The sequence below is a fragment of the Euprymna scolopes genome, chromosome 46 (genome assembly GCF_053919585.1).
Source record: "Euprymna scolopes isolate OS-2025 chromosome 46, ASM5391958v1, whole genome shotgun sequence".
NCBI lineage: Eukaryota > Metazoa > Mollusca > Cephalopoda > Sepiida > Sepiolidae > Euprymna > Euprymna scolopes.
Window position 1 is genome coordinate 57,123,095 of NC_136527.1, and position 24,169 is coordinate 57,147,263.

Genomic DNA, 24,169 nt, shown 5'->3' on the forward strand with positions numbered 1-24,169 from the left:
TTTCAATAACGTTCAATTATTATCATTTCTAATTATCTTTACTTGTTTGTTATTTTATTTATAATATTACGCGGAAGTGATTTGTAGCAGCCCCTGCAAACAGGCAGAGACTACTGTGATGTCCACAAGTAAAGCGACATAATCCTAAGAGTAATATACCATTCGCTCTCTAGTAAGCTCGGACGGCAGTTCTCTGGTGACCGAGCGGGTGTTAACACCTATGTTTGCGTTGTCTTTCTTTCAAGCTGTTTGATTCCAGCCAGACAGGAGACCCCAACACTAGATCTGGCGACGAGAAATTTTTTTTTCGTGACGAACTCACACTACAGAATTTTCGGAATTTAATACAAAAAAAAAAATTCGAAATTAATACAAAAAAAAAAAAAGCCAGCAAGGGAGATAAATGTTGAAGCAATTAAACTAAGACATAATACACGCAAAACAGACAACTATTAAAAAAAAAAAAAAAAAATTGAATCGATTTCGAACGTTATTTAAAACAAAAAAACAATGGCCAGCAGTGGTTTACCAGTTTTCCCCAGTTTTAGCGTACATGCGGACCAAACTACAACCGTCGTTCGTTGGAAAAAATGGATAGACAGGTTGGAGAATTATTTGTCGCTATGGACATTCATGACAATAAAAAAAGAAAGCAACACTTGTCCAGTTGTCCACTATGCAGGAGACGAAGTTTTCGATATTTTCCATGACGTCACAGACCAACAAAAGGGCATAGGCGCAACCAACATTTTGGACAACGGCAAATGTAGTTTCAGGTGAAGATGAAACTACAAAAATTCATTGACAAATCATTTTATGCCACAAAAGAACACGTCCCACAACCAACATTTTGGACAACGGCAAATGTAGTTTCAGGTGAAGATGAAACTACAAAAATTCACTGACAAATCATTTTATGCCACAAAAGAACACGTCCCACAACCAACATTTTGGACAACGGCAAATGTAGTTTCAGGTGAAGATGAAACTACAAAAATTCACTGACAAATCATTTTATGCCACAAAAGAACACGTCCCACAACCAACATTTTGGACAACGGCAAATGTAGTTTCAGGTGAAGATGAAACTACAAAAATTCACTGACAAATCATTTTATGCCGCAAAAGAACACGTCCCACAACCAACATTTTGGACAACGGCAAATGTAGTTTCAGGTGAAGATGAAACTACAAAAATTCACTGACAAATCATTTTATGCCGCAAAAGAACACGTCCCACAACCAACATTTTGGACAACGGCAAATGTAGTTTCAGGTGAAGATGAAACTACAAAAATTCATTGACAAATCATTTTATGCCGCAAAAGAACACGTCCCACAACCAACATTTTGAACAACGGCAAATGTAGTTTCAGGTGAAGATGAAACTACAAAAATTCACTGACAAATCATTTTACGCCGCAAAAGAACACGTCCCACGACATTTTCAAGTTTCGACGGGCCGTGAAAAATCCGGACGAAAGCTTAGACTCATACCATGCACGGCTACGGACTCTAGCCTCCACATGCAATTTTGAAAATAAAGACAGAGAGATCCTAGCCAAATTTTGCAGGGGTGCACATCCTCTAAAGTCAGAAGGAAGGCGCTAAGGGACAACTCTACGCTAAAGCAAATCCTGGATGAAGCTATAGTAATCGAATTGGCTTATATGCGTGCCGCAGACATGGAGTGTAATGAACTACACGCTCTTTACAGCAACGAGAACCGCACGCGTCTCACATGTGGAAATAACAAAAATTTCAACATCAACGGCAGTAAAGACATTTGTTGTGAACACGCGCGGCAAAACATATTTGTAGTCGACAGTGGTCATTCTGCTGAAGCACTGGGGATGATAACGTTTAACTTCACGTTCCATGTGACGATCCCAATTCAAGACGAGTTCCCCACACTTTTGTTTGATGGAAAGATAGGAAAAATTTCTGGAGTTATCATTAATCTCCACATTGACTCCTCGGTTTCCCCAGTAACACAGCGACACCGCAGGATACCTTTCCATGTGAGAAAAGACGTGGAGACAGAACTTAAACATCTCATAGAAATAGATGTGATTGAAGAAGTCACTGGACCTACCCCCTTGGTTAGCTCGGTTGTGGTAGTTCCCAAGAAAAATGGTAGCTTATGAATTTGCATTGACATGAGAAAGGCAAATGAAGCCATTCAATGGATAAAACATCCAATGCCAAATGTAGACGACTTAATAGCAGACTTAAATGGGTGTAGAGTTTTCAGCAAACTAGACCTCTCCAATGCTTATCATCAACTAGAACTGGAAGAGTCCAGTATAACGACATTTGCCACGCATGCAGGTTTATTCCGTTACAAGCAACTAAGTTTTGGCGTGAATGCAGCCTCTGAACTATTTCAAAAAGCTATATCAGACCTTTTTAGAGACATCCCAGGAGTGAAAAATCTATCAGACGACATAATAAATTATGCACATGACAAGCCATCACATGACATCAGCTAGAGGAACATCCTGAAACGTCTACAAGTAGGAGCCAAGCTGAAACAAGAAAAATGCCTCTTTTCTGTACGGAAACTGACTTTCTTCAGACACATTTTCAGTGAGAATGGAGTGTCCCCTGACCCAGATGAAATCTCTGCTATTACAAAATGCAAATCTCCAAGGAACATCAGTGAAGTCAGATCATTCTTGGGCATGACACAGTATGTGGCTCGATTTATTCCACATTATGCCACTATTAGTGAACCACTGAGACGGATCACAAAAAAAAATATGCTAATTGGAGATGGACAGGGCCGATGCATGAAAATATAAAAAAATTGACTCAAAAGGAAAGGAGAAGATGAAGGGGTACGCCGATAGAAAGATAAAAACAACAGCTCTCAGCCTGGGTTATAAGGTCTTGATCAGACAGAAGAGGTAAACAAACTGTCACCACCATACAATCTTAAACAATATACCGTTACAAAAATGAAGGGAAGTATGATAACGGTTCGGAGAGGAAACCACCAAGTGACTTGAAACTCTTCTTTGTTAAAATGCATGACACTTAGGGATGAAAACCCTGACTCTGATTCTGACTCTGAAGGTGAGTACAATCCACACATCTCAGAAGACCTGGAGACGCCCAAAACACATAGCTGACTAGTTACCGAGACAAAACCCATCTCGGAACAGACTGCCCCCAGCTAGACTCACAGACTTTATAATGTAAGTTTAAAAAATAAATAAATAAAATAAAAAAACTAGTAAAAATTAAAATAAGACAGGTCGTCCCACCAAGATGGGGAGGGATATCAACAAGTAAAGGGACATAACCCTAGATGAGCAATTCTCTAATAAAGTAAGTTAAAAAATAAATAAATAAAATAAAAAAATAATAAAAATTAAAATAAGACAGGTCGTCCCACCAAGATGGGGAGGGATATCCACAAGTAAAGGGACATAACCCTAGATGAGCAATTCTCTAATAAAGTAAGTTAAAAAAATAAATAAATAAAATAAAAAAATAATAAAAATTAAAATAAGACAGGTCGTCCCACCAAGATGGGGAGGGATATCCACAAGTAAAGGGACATAACCCTAGATGAGCAATTCTCTAATAAAGTAAGCTAAAAAAAAATAAATAAAATAAAATAAAAAAATTGTAAAAATTTAAATAAGACAGGTCGTCCCACCAAGATGGGGAGGGATATCCACAAGTAAAGGGACATAACCCTAGATGAGCAATTCTCTAATAAAGTAAGCTAAAAAAAAAAAATAAATAAAATAAAATAAAATAAAAAAAAATAAAAATTTAAATAAGACAGGTCGTCCCACCAAGATGGGGAGGGATGTCCACAAGTAAATGGACATAACCCTAGATGAGCAATTCTTTAATAAAGTAAGCTCAGGCAGCAGTTCTCTCGCGACCGTTCTATTGTTAACGTCTATGTCGGTGTTGTCGTTCTTTAATGCTGTTTGATTCCCGCCAGACAGGAGCCCCCCCCCCCCTCAACATTATAGGGGGTCTGCCAGACCCCGGGTCTGGTAATTTTTTTATGGGGTTATTTGGTAATTGTGACCTGGTAGACCAACACAAAATCTGCTTTTAAAAACTTGTTTACTAGGGGTTTTCATGTGTGCTGAAAACGAACATCTTTTATACATTTAATAAGTAAGGAGACAACTCAGTTCGAACTATCGAAGCCTAATAATGGATACAATTTCACTTAAATCAAATTTTCACGCTACTGAAAAGATACTTTTCCGCATGTTTCATGTAGTGTAACAGTAACACTGTAACACGGGGGTCATAAGCGATTTTTGTACCGAATAAAAGCATTAAAATACATTAAATACATAACTTATCCAGGTAGGTAGAAGAGTAATTTATCGAGCTGAATAAAAGCATTAAAATACATTAAAATACATAACTTATCTAAGTAGGAAGAAAAGTAACTAATTGAACCGAATAAAAGCATTAAAATACACAACTTATCCAGGTAGGTAGAAGAGTAACTCATCGAACTCGAACCAAATAAAAACATTACAACACATAACTTATTCAAATTTGTAGAAGAGTATCTTATCTAAACGAATAAAAGCATTAAAATACATAACTTATCCAAGTAGGTAGAAGAGTAACCTAACCTATCGAACCGAATAAAAGCATTAAAATACACAACTTATCCAGGTAGGTAGAAGAGTAACTTATTGAAACAAATAAAAACATTAACATAGAAAACTTATCCATGTAGGTAGAAGAGTAACTTATCTTGCTTTGTCACTTTTTTGGTTCGTTGGCTTAACAAAATTCCCCAAACCGGTGAATTATTATTTGAATTATTTTGAATGCAACTAATTTTTTTTTATTATTACAAAATAGTTTTCTACTTTATTTTTTGTTGCGGTGAAAAGTGAAGATACAGAAGAAAATAATTAAAACTAATTATTGCAGTATTTAAAAAACAACAACAACAAAAAAAACGGAAGAGTTTTCTTTTCGATTCCGTTCTTACATCAACTTCCGCTTTTTGATACAGCTTTGGGCCGAACTATTTTTCGTTGCGGGAGCCGGTAAGAAACCTGCCAATATTACCTTTTATTTTACTAATTATCTTTGAAATAGGCCCAGAAAACTAGTATTTATTCTTAATGGGAATTTTGGGGTTTTACAAGGAATTTATTTAACTTTTAAATTTAGATGAATTTGTCAGTTTCTTCCAACGTGATAACAGTTTTCATTATATTTTTTTTTCACCTGTAATTTTTTACATTTAATCTCTTTAATTTTTTCTCGTATAGATTAACTTTAGATTAATCAGATTTGTATTACTGTATACATAGATTAATCTTTTAAACAAAATCCAGAAATAATCGGAAATCTATATAAAAAAATAAATAAATAAAAATACGAAACAGCGGCTTAAAAAACTATCAGTTCCGCCATTAAATTGCACGTGCAACGAATTAGAGAAATAATAAAGATGAAACTTGTAATCTGTTCTCTCTCATTTAAATATTAAAATGTTAAATAAAATAATACTAATTTTATCCGTGATATTCACCAATTGGCTCTATTTCGAAATAATTTATTTTTTTATTTTTCCTCTTCAATTTTGTTTTCTGCGAACTTGCTCTTCCGTTCGTCATCTTGAATGTTATGTTGAGCTTGTAAAGTCAATCACATTTGAAAAATCGTTTCCTTTATAAAAGCAGATAAAGTTAATCGAAAGCAGATCATAAAACAAAAACGTAAGTATTACTACATGGCGCACGTACGTGTGTGTATTTTTTTCTTTTCATCTTTTTTTTCACTGGATTATTATCGAATGGTCACTAATTTATCAGATTTTGTTTTCAATACTGATTTAAACATAAAAAAACGGTCAATACGTAATTCTTTATGTTATCAATGGTGGCCAATTCTTTATGCGCTTTCACGTACAGAATTGATAACATTTTTCTTGATTTTTGTTCTTTAATTTCCCCGTGTCTTTATTGAAACATGAAATCAGAAAAAAAAAGCGAATAATCCAAATGAAAATGTTGATTTATGGTTGAAATTTTTCGCTGTCGATTGTTTTTATTTTAAACTGACTTAAACAAAAAAATAACTTCTTTATCGTTCACCAAAAATAAATAAATAATTTTATAAATTTAATTTTATGTTTTTAACCGTTGCACAAGTTTAAAAAAAACAGGTTTTGTTTTCACTCACTACTGACTTAAACATAAAAAAGGTCAATGTCTAAAATCTTTCAAAATTACAAATATTCTTTACAATGACGACTTATATAGGTTTTCAAGGATACTGAAAATGAATAAATATTTCAAAAGAGGCGCAGAGAAATAGTTTCAATGACATGAAGAAAGTATTTTTTTCAAAAGGTGAGGATCACTTTTCTATATAAATTTAATGTAACATGAGCACCGACTTTCTGGCCACGCGGTAATATTTGGGGGAGGGGCTGCCTGAAAGCCGTTTTGGTAAATTGTTACTTACTTTTAACCTTAACAGTCATCTTTTCCATGACGAATTCTATAGGTTGTTGGGTATGCTGAAAACGAATATCACATTTAAAATTGCCGCAAACAAGTAGATTTATGGATCTTAAGCTAAGTAATTCTTTATGTTATCAGTGGTGGGCACCATTCATAACATAAGGAATTACATTGCTTAATATTTGAAAAACTCGTTATTGTCTTGTTAACTGAATTTTTTCTTTCCAAGAATAAGTTTCTTTTTTCTTTTGTTAAATGTCTTAATATGGGGAAATCGCGATGCATGATGAATACCATCTGATAATTTAAAATTAACGTCGGTAGATGACACTCGATGACTTTGATGCTCGAGTTTAAAAACAAGAAAAAATATTTCTTTGGTTTTTCTCATAATCTTTTCTTTCATAACTCATTCATAACACTTCGCATACTCTGACAAAATTGTTAGCTGAAATCATCTTCCAAATTTTCACATATAGAACAAACCCTGAGAAAAGAATATTTTTTTTAAATAGAATTTCGATCTTACCCAACCTAAGCAATTCCCTCTCACTTGTTCCTCTTCCCCACTTCCAAACTCCGAGCCAACTCTAGGCCTTTCCAAATGGATCCGATTATTGTGGTTGACAACACAATTGATGCAAATGGGAGATAACTCGTGTTCAAAATATTTGCAATTTTTGATGTCATGCTATGTGTCATGACTCTCCGTTCCATCAATAGCCTTTCCCATTGATGTTGACTTCTCCATATTGGGATATCAGTTTGTTCTGTGGCTCAATCACTATCCTACTCATTGGACTTTCCTCAATCAACGTTGCCCACAGATGTTCCACATGCGCCTTCTGGTGGTTCTTATAAAAAACCAGATTTCCAATCTTAAAATCTACTGACTTTATTTTCTTATTCTTGTTCTCTATCAGTTTTTTCCTAACTTCCTGAATGTTATTCCTTATCAAAAACATCGATGCATCACTTTTTGAGTGATCCAGTGTTACTCATCAGCATAGTATACTCTACAAGGCATTAATATATTATCTAATGGCAGAATCACGTCTCTGTTGTCGAGCAAATAGGATGGTGATAATTTCGTTATTTGTAGTTTAGCTCACATGAAATCTAACAGCTGCCAACATTTGGTTTATATATATATATATATATATATATATATATATATATATATAACTACTTCATTTACTCTCATAAATTAATATACGAAAGTATAGATTTTTGCGTAAACTTTAAGTATTTACTTCAAAAGTGCTCAATATGTAGGTAGAGCTAGTTAGTAATTTATAAAATATATATGGCGATTAAGCTACACTGAATATTCGGCGTTTCATCCACTATAGGAGTCGTCAGACTTATGCGCGAATTCTGTGGTTGTTTCTCGTTTTTATATATGTTGAGGATTTTAGTTAGCCAATCAGCTTTCTAGTATCCACCGCTCCCCTTCCTATCAGCCAATGGGCATGCATTTTATCGAACAAAGGATCTGTTTTAGAACTATTACCAATAGTTTGGTGTCGGGTTGGGACAAGTAATACACTATCTTGTCCATCTCTATTAACTTTTTTGTTCTCCATCTTTGAATCTAAAAATTGAATTATCTTTTTCTGGTTCCCTAATTTAATAAAAACCCAACAACGTAGGATGGTCGTGCGATACTGATGAACCCTCAAGCTTCTGATATGTTGAAAACTATTTTGGCTCAAAGAAAATGATTCAAGTAATTGCTATCATCTATTTCTACCAGGATCCTCATTGTCTCGACTAGAGGTCCACACAAACAGCGTCCTTCCTTTTCAAGTACCATCTCGTCTGCGTATCACTAAGTTTATGAGATAAGAAGTAAATTTGTTTTTAACATTTTTACCCTCGCTCAGATCATAGATCATTTCTTTTTACAAGGTGGTCACCACTTATCAAGGACTGGAAGCCACTTGAGGGGTAAGGGTTATTGTGTGTACAGTATGTTAGTGTTGGGATTTGATAAAGTGTCTTAGTTAAGAGGAAGCTTCATCAGGAATTTGTTTATGTTGGACTTGAAGACATCCAGGTTGTAGTTAGGTGGGAAACAGGCAGACGGAACAGAGTTCCACAGGCGTACACTTCTAAGAAAGAAGCTTTGTTCTTGGAATCTACGTTTTGGTATTGGCACAGATAAAGAGTGGGGAAAATTTTGGACAGTGGTTTCAGCTAGACGGGTGTTTTTTCATGAAAGATCTGCGAGGGGGGACCAGGGATCAGAGCTCAGACGAGCACTTGCCATGGAAGTAACGATAAAACAAAGACAGGCTCGCAACGTCTCTCCTGTGAATGAGGTATATAGCCAGAAATGGACAAAGTCAAATCGATAAAATCTGTGACACAAAATTTGTGACAAACATGCCCCAATCGCATGTGTACATTCTGTAATTCTTCTGATGATCAGGATAAGCCAGTATAACCATATCTGTGAGCTTTGGTTTAAGGCTATCAAAGGCAAAATGACATGTAACGTCACATTAAAACTCCACATATTTCATCATTAGATGAACTAACTGCTCGACAATCTCAGAAATATATTTTATAAATAATCAATAATATGACGTCATACCAATCCAAGCTCTGACTTTTCTCACACAAGTTGGAGTTGGATTTTATCGATTTGACTTTGTCCAGTTCTGGCTATATACACCATTCACTAATTTGAACCCCAGATTCTGTACTTCTCCTTAAACCCCACACTGATAGCGTTCATCCTGAGCTTGTACTTATGTAAACTGGCTAGTAGTATCCTATCTATGTGATCTAAGTGACTTTCCATAGTATCTTAGGATATTAAAATATCATCCAAATACAGTAATTTTACCTGTCTGTACCCTGATTTCAGATCTAAGCTTAGCAAGTATTTGGCTGACCCAAGTGGGACTTTTATGGCATCAATGACTGGTAAGCTTGTTCCTTTTAGATAATGAAGGACTTGTTTTGCATGAGTTAAGTCCTTAATTGTCAGTTTTGATAAGTTTTTGGATAGCTTTGTTACAGTGTAAAATATATCAGGCATAGCGACAGTCATCAAATAAATTAGATTTCCAATAATTTCTCTGTATAATCGATCGTCTCTTAATTTAGTTTCGATCTCTATATTCTTATTTATATCAATCTCAATGGTGGTGGTTGGCAATCTCACATTCCAAACTTCAGCAGGATTTTTTCATTGTACCATTTTTGGTATGCATGCACACCTCTATGGGACACTGCCTGAATTCTTGTTCTATTAAATAATTATGGAGTGTTAAATTTTAATTATTAAATTTTAATTGTAAAATTTTAATTGTGAGCGCTTTCTTTTAGACTGTACAATTATTTATTCAGTTTCCATACAAAATTTTTATTTTTCATTTTAAATCCCTCTGGGGGGAATATATATCTCAAAGTCAATCAGAGCATTTAAAAATAATCTTCAATTGACTAAATTGATTCTTTACCGATTTGATTTACTACCGCCATCTTTGTTCAACATAATGTTTCAACACTTAACAACTACCATCCTTCTTTTCTACTTACACTATCAGAATACTCCATGGGCTAATCAATCTTTCAATTACATCTGCCTGCATCATTTCAGCTTAATCGAAGCACATCCTCACCCCATTTTTCTTAAGTACTCGCAGTTTTTATCACACTTATGTTGAGATTCTCTGCAACAAACAAGTCATGGTGGAAAGACTGACTTTCTATCTCTACTCTTAATCGAGCAAGTTCTACAATTAATGGGGCCTCATTAGCTGTTCTTAAATTTTTATCACATAATTCAGGTCTCTGTCTAAGTGCATTAAAAACACTGCTATTTATTACTGACAACTCTGAGCCCCTATCCACCAGACTTCTATAATTCTTTCCCTCAATTTTAATCAAAACAGAATATGATGCACCCATGTTATCAACTATGCCATCGGTATGCCCTTGTTCAGCTGGGTGGCATTGCATCAATGAAGCTCTCCTGGTTTCTCTGGATATGTTTCTTGCAGAATTTCTGTATGTTGCCCACCTCAACAAAATAAGACCACCTAATTATCTATCGGCCTCTTTCCTTCTCTCTAGTTTTAAATCCTAGTCCCCTACTTTGTACTTGGTTTCCTCTTTTACGTCTGTCTCCATATCTTCAGGAACTGGCCAGACCCATAGCCTCAACTAGTATCTGCTACAAACCTGGACTATCCCACTAAAAGCGCCTTATTCTCATCTAACTATCATGTGCATATAGTCAGGTACCCCTTCTAACCTATCTTGTCTCATGTTTGCTAATTCGACTTTGTTTGTTAGGGTTTGCTACAATTCCATAGTAGTTCTCTAAAGACCTCTTCAAATCAACCCATGTTAAACTTTCATTGTTTAAGATGAGTCTGGTCATGAATTGTTCGACCAGGCCCCATGTGGTTAAGAGAGCTATCTGATATTTTCCCTCATCCAGTGCTCTGGTCACCCTAAAATACTGCTCTACATGGTCCACCCACCTTCTGTAGCCACCGTCTTATCTATTTGAAAATAGCTGCTACTCCATCATAAAAATTGCAAATGCTACTGATGAAAGACTAAGATAACAATACAACTCAGAATCAAATTTTTGTTAAGATGGAGAGTGTGGACTGCGATGTTGATTTTTTTTTGTATAACAATATAAATAATTTTATTTTCTCTTTCTTATACTGCATGATATGTGTGTGCCTAGCTAGAGATGGAGAGTGTGAACCAGGAGGTTGGTAGAGTAAACAATGCTTATGCGATGCTCATTCCTGGCTGACTGTAGGCCTCTCATCCTTTTTCTTTTTCTATGTTTTATATATGTGACATGCTTTTTGCAGATGCTCCCACCTTCGACACTTGCATGCGTCAAATAGTGAGCCATGTTATTCACTAACAGTAAGGTTAAAAAAACATTGAGAAGCTGTAATATATGGAGAAATTGAAAAATCAGTTATGGTGGAATATATATGGATGGAAAAGGGAAACCCTCTACCATCTATAATATAAGGAGTAAACATCTGTTTAAATGTGTGTATGTATATATGTATGTATGTCTTACAAAAACGTTCAAGAGAGGCAACGGATTTCCTTTTCGATTGTCTAGCTTTAATTTATACCTATGTCACTTTCGATGGGCACAACATCTAACACGTTACATTTTTTTCACTTTCTTTTCCTCCTTTGCGGTACAGGTTTGCCTACCTGCCTACTACCACTTTTTTGTGTTCGCAATTTTCCTTTGTTTTTTTTGCTCAACCAACACTTTTACACACACCTCAACTTTCTTTTCCACCTTTGCATCACCAGTCTGAGCCTGCCTGCCTACTACAACTTCATTTATTTTGCCCAACGCACACCTACAAACACCCGGACAACGCTGGGTACCCAAGCTAGTTATGCAATAAAGAAGAAATTATAGATGGAGGTAAACAATGAAGCATAATCTGCTTAAGGGAACAGTGCATATTCCGATGATAAACTACTAAGCATATCTAGTATAATATTTAACACGATATAGAAACCATTTATTATAATGTTAATATATATATATATATATATATATATATGTATGTATATACATATATATATTAACATGTTTATGTATATATTTAGTAATAAGTAATAAAAAGTGTCTAGAAAAAAATAGTTCCGCAAATTCATACTAGGATTGTCTGGCCATAGTGCTATTGTTAGAATTCTAAGAATTAGATCAGAGGTTACATAGAAACGTTGGGAAAATAACACCCAAGATGAGAACAGTATTCTGAAGAATCAAATAATATGAATAATCAAACTTCACCTACAAAATGAAAAGAAAAACGTAATTATTTTTAGTCAAATTAAAAAAAAATGTTAACTAATCAGTATTTAATAAAACTATACTCATTTTTTTAAAATTCATTAACAAGAAATGTTTCGGATATTTTTAATAAAAATCAACATAATACAATTTTACAATATGAAATGTATTTTTATAAATTCATTTTATATTTCCAGAATTTACAACAATGAAAAGAAATCCATTAATGGATAAGAACTTTTCTGCATTGGTGATTTAGAAAGGTTTAAAATACTTATAAATTTCTTCATTACATTTTTTTAAAGTTGAAATTTATTAGCGTGCCTATCATCATACACTTCATTGAATTTTTACTTTTTGTGGAATCAGATGCAAGCAAACATGAGAGACAAACCACATTCATGTGAAGTATGTGGTTCTTCTTTTGCATTAAAGTCAAAGTTGTTGTGTCATATGAAAAGACATACAGGAGAGAAACCACATTCTTGTGAAGTTTGTGGTTCTTCTTTTGCATGGAAGTCAAATTTGTTGAGTCATATGTACACACATACGGGAGAGAAACCACATTCTTGTAAAGTATGTGGTTCTTCTTTTGCACAGAAGCCACATTTGTTGCGTCATATGAAAACACATACGGGAGAGAAACCACATTTTTGTGAAGTATGTGGTTCTTCTTTTGCACAGAAGTCACATTTGTTGGATCATATGAAAACACATACGGGAGAGAAACCACATTCTTGTGAAGTATGTGGTTCTTCTTTTGCACACAAGTCAACTTTGTCGAGTCATATGTACACACATACGGGAGAGAAACCACATTCTTGTAAAGTATGTGGTTCTTCTTTTGCATGGAAGTCAACTTTGTTGCGTCATATGTACACACATACGGAAGAGAAACCACATTCTTGTAAAGTATGTGGTTCTTCTTTTGCATTCAAGTCAAGGTTGTTGTATCATATGACTACACATACAGGGGAGAAACCACATTCTTGTGAAGTATGTGGTTCTTCTTTTGCACACAAGTCAACTTTGTCGAGTCATATGTACACACATACGGGAGAGAAACCACATTCTTGTAAAGTATGTGGTTCTTCTTTTGCATGGAAGTCAACTTTGTTGCGTCATATGTACACACATACGGAAGAGAAACCACATTCTTGTAAAGTATGTGGTTCTTCTTTTGCATTCAAGTCAAGGTTGTTGCATCATATGACTACACATACAGGGGAGAAACCACATTCTTGTGAAGTATGTGGTTCTTCTTTTGCACAGAAGTCAGAGTTGTGGAGGCATATGAAAACGCATACGGGAGAGAAACCACATTCTTGTGAAATATGTGGTTCTTCTTTTGCGCAGAAGTCATATTTGTTGAGGCATATGAAAATACACACTGGAGACAAACCACATTCTCACAGAAGTCACAATTGTTGACTCATATAAAAACTCATACAGAAGAGAAACCACATTCTTGTGAAGTATATGGTTCTTCTTTTCCATGGAAGTCAAATTTGTTGAGTCATCTGAAAACACATACGGGAGAGAAACCACATTCTTGTGAAGTATGTGGTTTAAATTTTGCATGGAGGTCAACTTTTTTTACGCATATGAAAACACATACAAGGCGTCCCTAATGGTGCTGTCCTTAACAGCTGATAAGGGGAAAATAAGCAAGGGCTTATATACGACATAAACATAAGAAGATACAGGGATAGGTAGACTCTTTAAAAGATCCCTCGGTTTGAGTAAATTAATGGGAGAATGTTTGACATTGCGCAGAATTGCCTATCCCCTCAAAAACAAATTAAATGAAATAAAAAAACTCAAACCCCATTATTGTGGAGTATGTTGTTCTTTTGCATGGAATTCGCCTTTATTTCGTCATATGAAAACACATACAGGAGGGATCAGTAATGACAATAAATGCAGGTTCTGCCATACAGGATTGGAAAGTGTTGGTCATCTGATATCAAGTTGCAAAGTTCTAGGGGACGGCTACTATACAGCAAGACATGATGGAGTATGCAAGTACCTCCACTGGACCATCTGTAAAAATAAAACATCCAGTGTAGTAGCAAGTCCTGTGAACATCAACCTGAAAGAACAGTTGGAAATACATACCATACATTACGACCATGTAATCCCTACAGCCACCTACCTTGAAAATGCTGCTGTGAAACCTGCCACAGTTATATGGAATAAGTCAGAGAGAGTTGCAACCTTGATTGAAGTGAGTATTCCCAATGATGGCGGTCTGAACAGAGCTGAAAGAGAGAAACAGACCAAATACCAATGTCTCATGTATGATATGAAAAGAAACTGGAATCAATCATACCAGTTATCATAGGTGCCACAGGGCTTATGAAGAAGAACCTGAAGTCCTACCTAACTAATATTCCTGGTGAACAAAGTGCAAAAGAGATCCAGACAATTGCACTTAAGGTAACAACGAGGATACTAAAAAGAGCTCTCGGTTGGTTTCAATAAAAAGCGGGGCAATGTTGGCAGCTGGTTTGGCTGCCCCATACCCAGCCTACAATCTTTAAAGGAAGAAAAACATTTTAAAAAGAGACAATACAGATTCTGCCACACAAAATCGGAAAGTGTGAGTCATCTGGTATCGAGTTGAAAGTTTCTTTTAAAGGATGGCTACTACACAGCAAGACATGATGGAGTATGTAAGTACCTCCACTGGACCATCTGTAAAAAAATAAATATGCAGTTTAGCAGCAAGTTCTGGGAATATTAACCTTAAAGAACAGTTGAAAATGATATATATACAATACATTACAACTATATTATCCCTACAGCCACCTACCTTGCAAATGCTGCTGTCAAACCTTACATAGTTATATGGAATGAGTCAGAGTGACAACCTTGGTTGAAGTGAGTGTCATTAATAATGGTGGCTGGTTTGGCTGCCCAATACCCAGCATAACAATCTTCAAAGGAACAAAATTTTAAAAAAGGAGACACCATATGTTTGCGAATTGTGTGGTTCTTTTGCATGGAAGTCAAATCTGTTGAGTCTTGAAAACACATACGAGAGACAAAGCACATTCATGTGTTGTATGTAGTTGTGCTTTTGCACTGAAGTCAACTTTGATAAATCATATGAAAACATACAGGAGACAATTTCTTTACTACATCAATGTTTGAGAGATAAAGAACTTCAATAGAACATTCGAATATCTATATATCTCATATAGACTTCAAATGTTAGCCCCACGTTGTGGGCCTCTTGATTTCTGAGAACTTCGTTTATTACAGAAAAAGAGACAAACCATGTTTTTGTGAAGTATGCATCTATTCTTTTGCACATAAGTCATATTGAAAACTGAAAGATATTACAGAATCAGAAAACAAATTTGCTACAAAAATCACACAAAATAGTAGTTAAAAATAATCCACAACTTGCATTTCAGAAAATTGGAAAAATTGGTCAAACAAGAGTGTGACAAGTCTTTTCTGGAATTATTATTATTATTATTTTTATTATTATTATTATTATTATTATTATTATTATTATTATTATTATAAGGGAGACTTTATAGACTGAATTTAAACAGAATGCCTTCACTATGATAAGGACAGAGTTATAATGACTGCTCACAATCAAAGTTTGATTACCAATGCTTCTAAGTAGATAGAAAGGAAACTGGAATCGTTTGAAAATTTCTATGTGAGTAATTCTAGGAGCAAATCAAATTAGACAAAAGAATATAAAAAACTACCTGGCAAATATATCTGGTGAACCAAGTGCAAAAGAGATTCAAACCAGAGAGAAACCACATTCTTGTGAAGTATGTGGTTCTTCTTTTGAACAGATGTCTACTTCCTTGAGTCATATGAAATGCATGGGAGAAACAATATTTGATGATTTTCCAAAATCAATGCCTCAAAATTGTATTCAGCATCACAAAACAAGAACCAGCAGAACAGCGTCTGTCAGGAAACTGGCCAACCATTTTTCACAAGACTTTCTTACAAATATGACAAAATCAGAAAATAAATCTGCTTCAAAAATCACACAAAATAGTATTTAAAAATACTCCACAACTTGCATTTCAGAAAATTGGAAAAAATCTTTTCTTGATTTTTTATAATAATAATAATAATAATAATAATCATAATAATAATATCAATAATAATAATAATAATAATTATTATTATTATTATTATTATTATTATTATTATTAGGCATTTTTGTAGACTGGCTTTAAAGAGGATGTCTTCACTATGGTCAAGATAGAATTATAATGACTGCTCACTATCAAAATTTGATTATCAATGTTTCTAAATAGATATAAAAGAAGCTGGAATTTTAGGGAAATCTATTCCAGTAATCATAGGAGGAAAAAAATTACTTAAAAGAATTTAACAAAGTACCTAATAAATATATCTGGTGAACCAAGTGCAAGAGAGACGGTTTGAATCTTAAAACTTCCAACTCTCAAACTTGACACTCTGTTATCAAAATTTTCAACTGCCAAACACAAACTCTGTTGTCAAAACGTCTAAATCCAAAACTTGACACTATTTCAAGTTTATTTGCACACAACTACGTAGCACGCCTTCTTCTTACTCGTCTTCTGTTTACGTCTGTTTTTATTCACCTTTTTATCATTTGCATAGAAATGCAACAGTCTGCATCGCTCTAGTGATCGCCTATGATAAAACCAACTTGGTAACTTATTTAGTGTTTTTTTTCTGTTTTTGTTACAATACCAAACTTTTAAAGCATTCACACATGCCAAGTAAGTTTCGATTTTTCATACAAAGTAAAATAAGAAAAACTAAAAAGACATATTTTTGTAATGTATGTGGCTCTTCTCTAAAAAGAGAAAAGAATATAATCCTTTGATTATGTTGATAATTTTCTTTAAATAAAAAAGTTTTTATTCTCAAGTAAATGTTTAAAATGAAAGAACACAACTTTTATGCCAAGGTCACGTCTTAACAGTTTTTTTACTTCTAAAATTTACTACATCTCAATAAAACATCTATTTTATATCGAGTATTCATGTATAAATATCTGCTTAAGCGTTGTAAGATTTTTTTTACATACAAGCAACGTTCAATAATGACAGGAATGGAGATGAGAGATTTCCTGGCAATGTTTAACTCACAGGAGATTATTGCACTTCATTTTATAGGAAATTAAATAAAGCTATCAACATTAAGAGCCTTATTGTACTTCATTTACTAGAAAATTAAATAAATAAAATCAACATTAAGAGGTGGGATCAGATCAGCAAATATGTCCCTGCAAAATATCACTGCAATAGTCAGATGATGCAGCTTGATTTCTGAATTTCTGCATCATCTACAAAAACTTTCTCCAGAGATGCATTAAACGATGTGAAAAATGTGTAACTCTGTGATGTTTTTATCTAGAAAAAGAAACTAAAAACTGTGGCAATTTTTGTTGTTCTAATTATATTTGAAATTAGACTGTGGCATTATTATTTACTTTTGCAGCATCATGATATCGAGAAAATATAATTTTGTTTTTTTCTCACTTGCGTTTTCGTTTTCAAGTGATCAAGGTTTTTTTGTTTAATGCTCGATTAAATTAGGGTAATTGACTTCTGATGTTGTGGTGGTTGAGGCCTGGCCCTCACGTTAGATAAATTTAACAGACAAAAATTACACGTGTAGTAAAACAATGAAGATTTTCTGGTTTTCAAAGGGTTTATTTAAAGAGAAGTTTTTCAGAGGAGGAGAGACTATTATCTTATAACCTAATTACTTCTTGATCAGTTTTTCTAAGTTAGTTTTAAGGATGAAAATTTAGAGATGCAGACAGCTAGACATGAAGGTTTTAATGGTTTAGATTTTCCTTCCATTTTCAGACTAATTTTGCTTGTATAGAATCCAGATTCAGACTCCCTCAAAACTCTATTCCATCTTCAAATACGTGATATACTTTTTCGCTATATCATGTTACACTTTCATTTCTTACGTGTTTAATTATTGAACGAAACTTTCAATCACACCACCTGCAGCATGGCATATTTCTATTTGCTAAACAGATTACCCTTAGATGTACGGCTCTAAAATTCAGACGTATAATCCCAATATTAAGAGTGTTATTTTTCTGGTTTAAAGGTTAGGAGGAGAGAACGAGGTTGGCGGGGAGAACGAGGAAGGGAAAAGTGGGGGAAGTGAATTAAAAAATAAAAAAGAATATAAACGAAAAATACATATAAAAAGTAGTGTTAATGAAGAAATGTAGTATTGGGAATCCCAGCTTAATTGCTATCTAGGTAGTTTAGAAATAGAAAGTTATGTAAGCATATTTTGATTTCCCATCAGCGAGTTAGCAGGGTCAGAAGGTTAGGTTTGACAGGCATCAAACTCAAGTCATCCTTGAACGACCTAGATAGAATGCACCGGGAAGTAAGGGGTGATACGGGAATTGTGGGTAAGCTTCTGATTGACGACCACATGGGCTGGGAGTTGGTCTAGGCAGCAGATGAAGCAAACGGAAAATTGGGACCCTCCCGACAATCAGGGTCCGAGATGATAGGCTTGCCTTGAATAAAAATTTGAAGCTTCAAATCCCATCTTGTTGTTCATTAATGAATCTGTCTGCAGAAGTAAGTACCACTCCCCAGCAAGATGGCAGACCAGCGATCAGAAGATATCATCTGCTGGCCAAAGCAACCAGGTATGTTCAAACTACATTGAGCATACACGTCTCAGAAACCTTCCAAGACAAAAGAAACTGTAAGAATGAGAACACACACACATATAGCAGTGAACTTCACGTAAGATACGCAAGATCATACGCACCCATACACGTAAATATGAGAACAATGATAAACGTAAAAGTACTTGTAACAAGAAAACGTAAAAGTAAAAGATTAGTAAAACCAAACGTTTAATAATAATAATATAGAATTAATGATAAGCACATAAACAGAAAGAGAACAAACATATATATATATGTGAGTGTGTGTGTGTGTGTGTTGCCTACATAACCCCAAAGTGAAGCCAATACCAGATTCATAACTATTTGGGGAATGCTAGGCGTCGTATGTGTTGAAAACAATTTTTGCATCTAGTATCACGGTTAGGCCACTATAGGTGAATAAAGAAGATATTGCCAAAAGAAATCATCGTATTTTTAGCAAAATGTGCAGTTATTTATTACTTTCTTTTCTTTTATGGTATGGATTCTTAAAAGGATTTAAAAGCACTTAAAAGCATGGTATATTAAAAATGAAAGTTTCGGCTTATCGTTTTAAGCATATTTGGGCCCACAAATACAGAAGGGACAGTAGACAATAATATATATCGATTATAAAAAAGGACATCATTAGAAAATTCATTCGTCACTTCATAATCGGTGAAAATTACGTATTGATTGGATAATTTATTTTGATAGATTTTAAAAGAAAGCCTCCGTTAAAAAATATACTTACTCTCTCTTTTAGTTTTGGTCGTACCGATTTTTTGGGGGGGGAGGTTATATATTAAAATATAAAAGTAACTCAAACAATAATGATTAAGAGTTAATTAAAGTTTTTGTGCACGGCAACTTTTATAATCTGTTCATATTGAATAAAAATGTGAATTTTAATTTCTAGGATTTAGTTAAGATTTAAAAAAACAACTCAGTTTTAGGAATTTAAAATTGGTATTTCGTAGAATAAAGACTAATTTAAAAAGAAAAAAATTATACAAATTATGATATGGAAAATTAATAATAAAAGAAATTTTGTCTGTTAGCTGACTCCATATTTGTTTATTGGTTTTGTTTAATATTAAAAATACAGTTTACCAGATTTAATTAAAAATTATTTTACATGTCAAATAAAATAGAAAAATGGCTTTCAATATTTATTTTAACTGTAGAAATTCATTTCTTTCAACATTTGTACAATTTAGATATTATGCTTATCCCCTTCACAATAAATAAAAAATAAAAAATATCTTATTTTCTGTTTCAGACGACAAATGTAGATAATGTGCTTAGTCTGGCAACTTCCTTCGAATTATATTTTTCCAATTCCAAAATCGACCTACAATATAAAGTTTTAAGAACTAAAGAAAAAAACTAACGCATGAATTTCTGGTTGCTTTTTTATAGATGATAACACCCCCACAACTTTTAATTACGACTTTTATATGTTTTCGACTATGCTGAATGAGAAAATATCATTTAAATTTTGCAAAGACAAGTATTTTGGGGGATATAACGACCTGTATTATGCACTATAATTCACTGGCTTCCATTTATGCGTGTGATAAATGAATCTACTTCTCTGCGACTGCCAACTCCCACTTTTTTTAATATAGTATTTGCGGGTGAGTATGCTGGCAACGAATATCACGCTTACATTTGGGGCAAATATCCCCCTCCCCATCAAATGGAATGTTTCTTGCAAAAGGCATTCCTTCAAGAATTTCCAGAATGTTCATGGGGAGGTTGAGGTTGTCCATTCTGAAAGCCGTTTTTTACATGGGGAGGTTGAGGATGTCTATTCTGAAAGCCGTTCTTAACATGAAATTACTCAAGGAAGTAAAGTCCTAATTGTTTTGGCTTATACACATGCATATTACTAATTTCTCGGTTGTGAAAAAAAGTGGATTTGTTTCCGCTAGGTGGCACTGTCGGTCACAGAGAAGTAGATTTATTTATCGCGTGTGCATACAACATTAAGTGAATTTTAACGTGAATTGTCGAGGTGAACCTAATGTTAAAAAAATACCTTAAACATATTTTTAATATTTCACGAACATTACGATAAGCAATGTTCATTAAATATTTTCATGAAAAAATAATATAATTATAAAAATATTTTTTAATATTTCACGAACATTACGATAAGCAATGTTCATTAAATATTTTCATGAAAAAATAATATAATTATAAAAATATTTTTTAATATTTCACGAACATTACGATAAGCAATGTTCATTCAATATTTTCATGAAAAAATAATATAATTATAAAAATATTTTTTAATATTTCACGAACATTACGATAAGCAATGTTCATTCAATATTTTCATGAAAAAATAATATAATTATAAAAATATTTTCTAATATTTCACGAACATTACGATAAGCAGTATCCCTTCAATATTTTCATGAAAAAAATAATATAATTATGAAAATATTTTTAATATTTCACAAACAATACTATAAGCAATGTTCATTCAATATTTTCACAAAAAATAATATAATTATAAAAATATGGTACTTGCACAGTTTAACCAAGACATTAAAAAAAGGAAAATATCGAAAAAAAAGTTTAAATTGTATGTATCCGTTATGGAACGAAGTTCTCCGGAAAAAAAAGTTCTCTTAATTTCATTAAGTAGTTTTTTTGTTTTGTTTTTTTTTTCAGCGGAAAAACACGTTTTTATGAGAACGCGTTGAAGGCAGACATCTTGGATTTTTAAAAAAAATGTTTGAATTTTAGAAACACCACGTGAGATAACTTCAGTTAAAGCGCCGGCACTCCCTCCCATCTTTAATACTAGCTTTTCTTCCTAAAAGTTGAATCTTTTCCTCAGTATCATAACAAATAGTTTTTTCGCTGTAAAACAAAAAAGGTAAAATCCATTGAGAGCGTATGGTGTTTATATGAAAAATAAAGCTGTTTACGCATTATAAATGTTCCTTTCTGTGTCTTATGTTATGTACATTAGTACATTATGGGTCATTTCGAATTAAAAGTTTATTTACTGCACCCATCTGAACTTGAGAAAATCATGATTTAAAGGTTGTGTTTTTTTTTGCTTGAACTTTGCGCTTTTCGGATTATTTTGTTATGTTTTATTTTCTTGATGGATATTTGGGGGGGTGACAGAGATTATAGTTATAGGTAAAATCATTAGAAACACTTCAAACAGTGGGGAAGGCACTTAAATCATAAAAAAATAACGGTAACATAAGTGCATAAGCACCAAAATTGTTTTTGTTTTGTTTTGTCTGTTTGTTAAATCCGGCTAAAAAATAATAAGAAGAATCAAAAATAATCCGAAAACTGCAACGTTCAAGCAAAATTGAAATTTTTATTTGTTACGTTTGAATAAAAAAATATTATTAAATCAAAAACAGTCGTGTTCTCGTCGAGTATTTTTTTAAAATATTATTATTTAAGAAAATAAAAGGTACTCGTTTTTGTTTACAAGTGCTAATCTGGACTTGCACCAATTTTGTTGTTAATAATTACCTATAACTATAATCTCTGCCCCCCCCCCAAAAAAAAACTGACAAAAAAACATTCACCAAGAAAATGAAACATAACAAAATAATCCGAAAAGCTCAAAGTTCAAGCAAAAAAAAAAAAAAAGATAAAAAAAAAGCCAGTTGACAATTTGGTCATTTCGGTTTCCGGTACGCTCGATCTGATTTGGTGCGTGACTTTGTGGCCACCCTGTACAGGAAATCTGAACAAATCAAAACGTTATATTTAATCGTATGTTCTGAACGGGAAAAGCCTCCCCCCTCCCCCGCTAATAATAAAATAAAATGAACTTTTTGCCATTTTTTGGCTTCTGTAGAATTTATTCGCGACTTGTTGTCACTTGTTTTGATCTTTTACTCAACTCTCGCTTTGGAGGTGGTGGGGTGGGGGTAATTAAGCTTTTTTTGTATCAATATTTTAACACTTTAATTTATTAATTATCTTTGAAATTTATTTAACTTCTAAATTTAGCTGAATTTGTCAGTTTCTGAAGCCGCCGTAAAAACATTTTTCATTATAACTTTTTTTTTCACGTGTATTTTTCATATTTTTATCTTTCAAACACAATTTAAAAAATCAGAAATCTATTTAAAAAATCGATAATAAATAAATCTGTTTCTATAAAACAAACAAAAAAAAATACGATCAGGCAGCTTTCAAAACTATGTTCACCTATCAGTTTCCGCTATTAATTTGCACGTGCAACGAATTAGAGAATTTGGGTTTGTATTACTGTATACATAGATTCGAAAAAGTTATCAAAAAACAAATATATAACAAATAAATGTTATCAAAAGCAAGATAAGTTACTTTTCTACTAAACTGGATATATTTTTCGTGTTTTTATTCAATGTAACATGCTTATTCAGCTCGAAAAACATACATTGTTTACCGATATATTGGAAAATTACAAATGGCGTCTGATTCTCTCTTTAACACGGTATGTTTGGGAAAAAGTGTTATAAATAAAAACCCAGATAAAATACTGTTAAAAACCCGCTCAATATATGTTACCGTGACATAGTTTGACATATATTCAGCGGGTTTTTAATAGTATTTTTTATAGTTTTTTTTTATTTATAACACCTTTTCCCAAACTTACCGTGTTAAAGAGAGAATCAGACGCCATCTTGAATTTTCCAATACATCGGTAAACACTGTATTTTTTCGAGCTGAATAAATATGTTACATTGAATAAAAACACGAAAAATATATCCAGTTTGGTAGAAAAGTAACTTATCTTGCCTTTGATAACATTTATTTGTTATATATTTGTTTTTTGACAACTTTTTGCGAATCTATGTGTACAGTAAACCCGAGAATTTTTATCTACGATTTATTTGATGTAAAATGAAAAGAATACTCTTCAAATGTTTATAGTTTTTATTTAATATACAAATATTTTTTTATTATTTATTAAACTCTATAATAACACAACTATTGTAAATTCGGATGCAGCCAAATATTCATATTAACTTTTTTTATTTTGTTCAGATGTATAGGAAAAATGTAAGCCAAAACGGATTAATAAATACATAAATATTCAATTATCAATTTTTCTAAATCAATATAATCTAAATGTAAATTTGAAAATCCGATAGTAAAAAGCGTTACTGACAATAAATTTTATAGTGCTAATGCTGATAATGTTTTTCCATAGAAATTACAGTAAACACA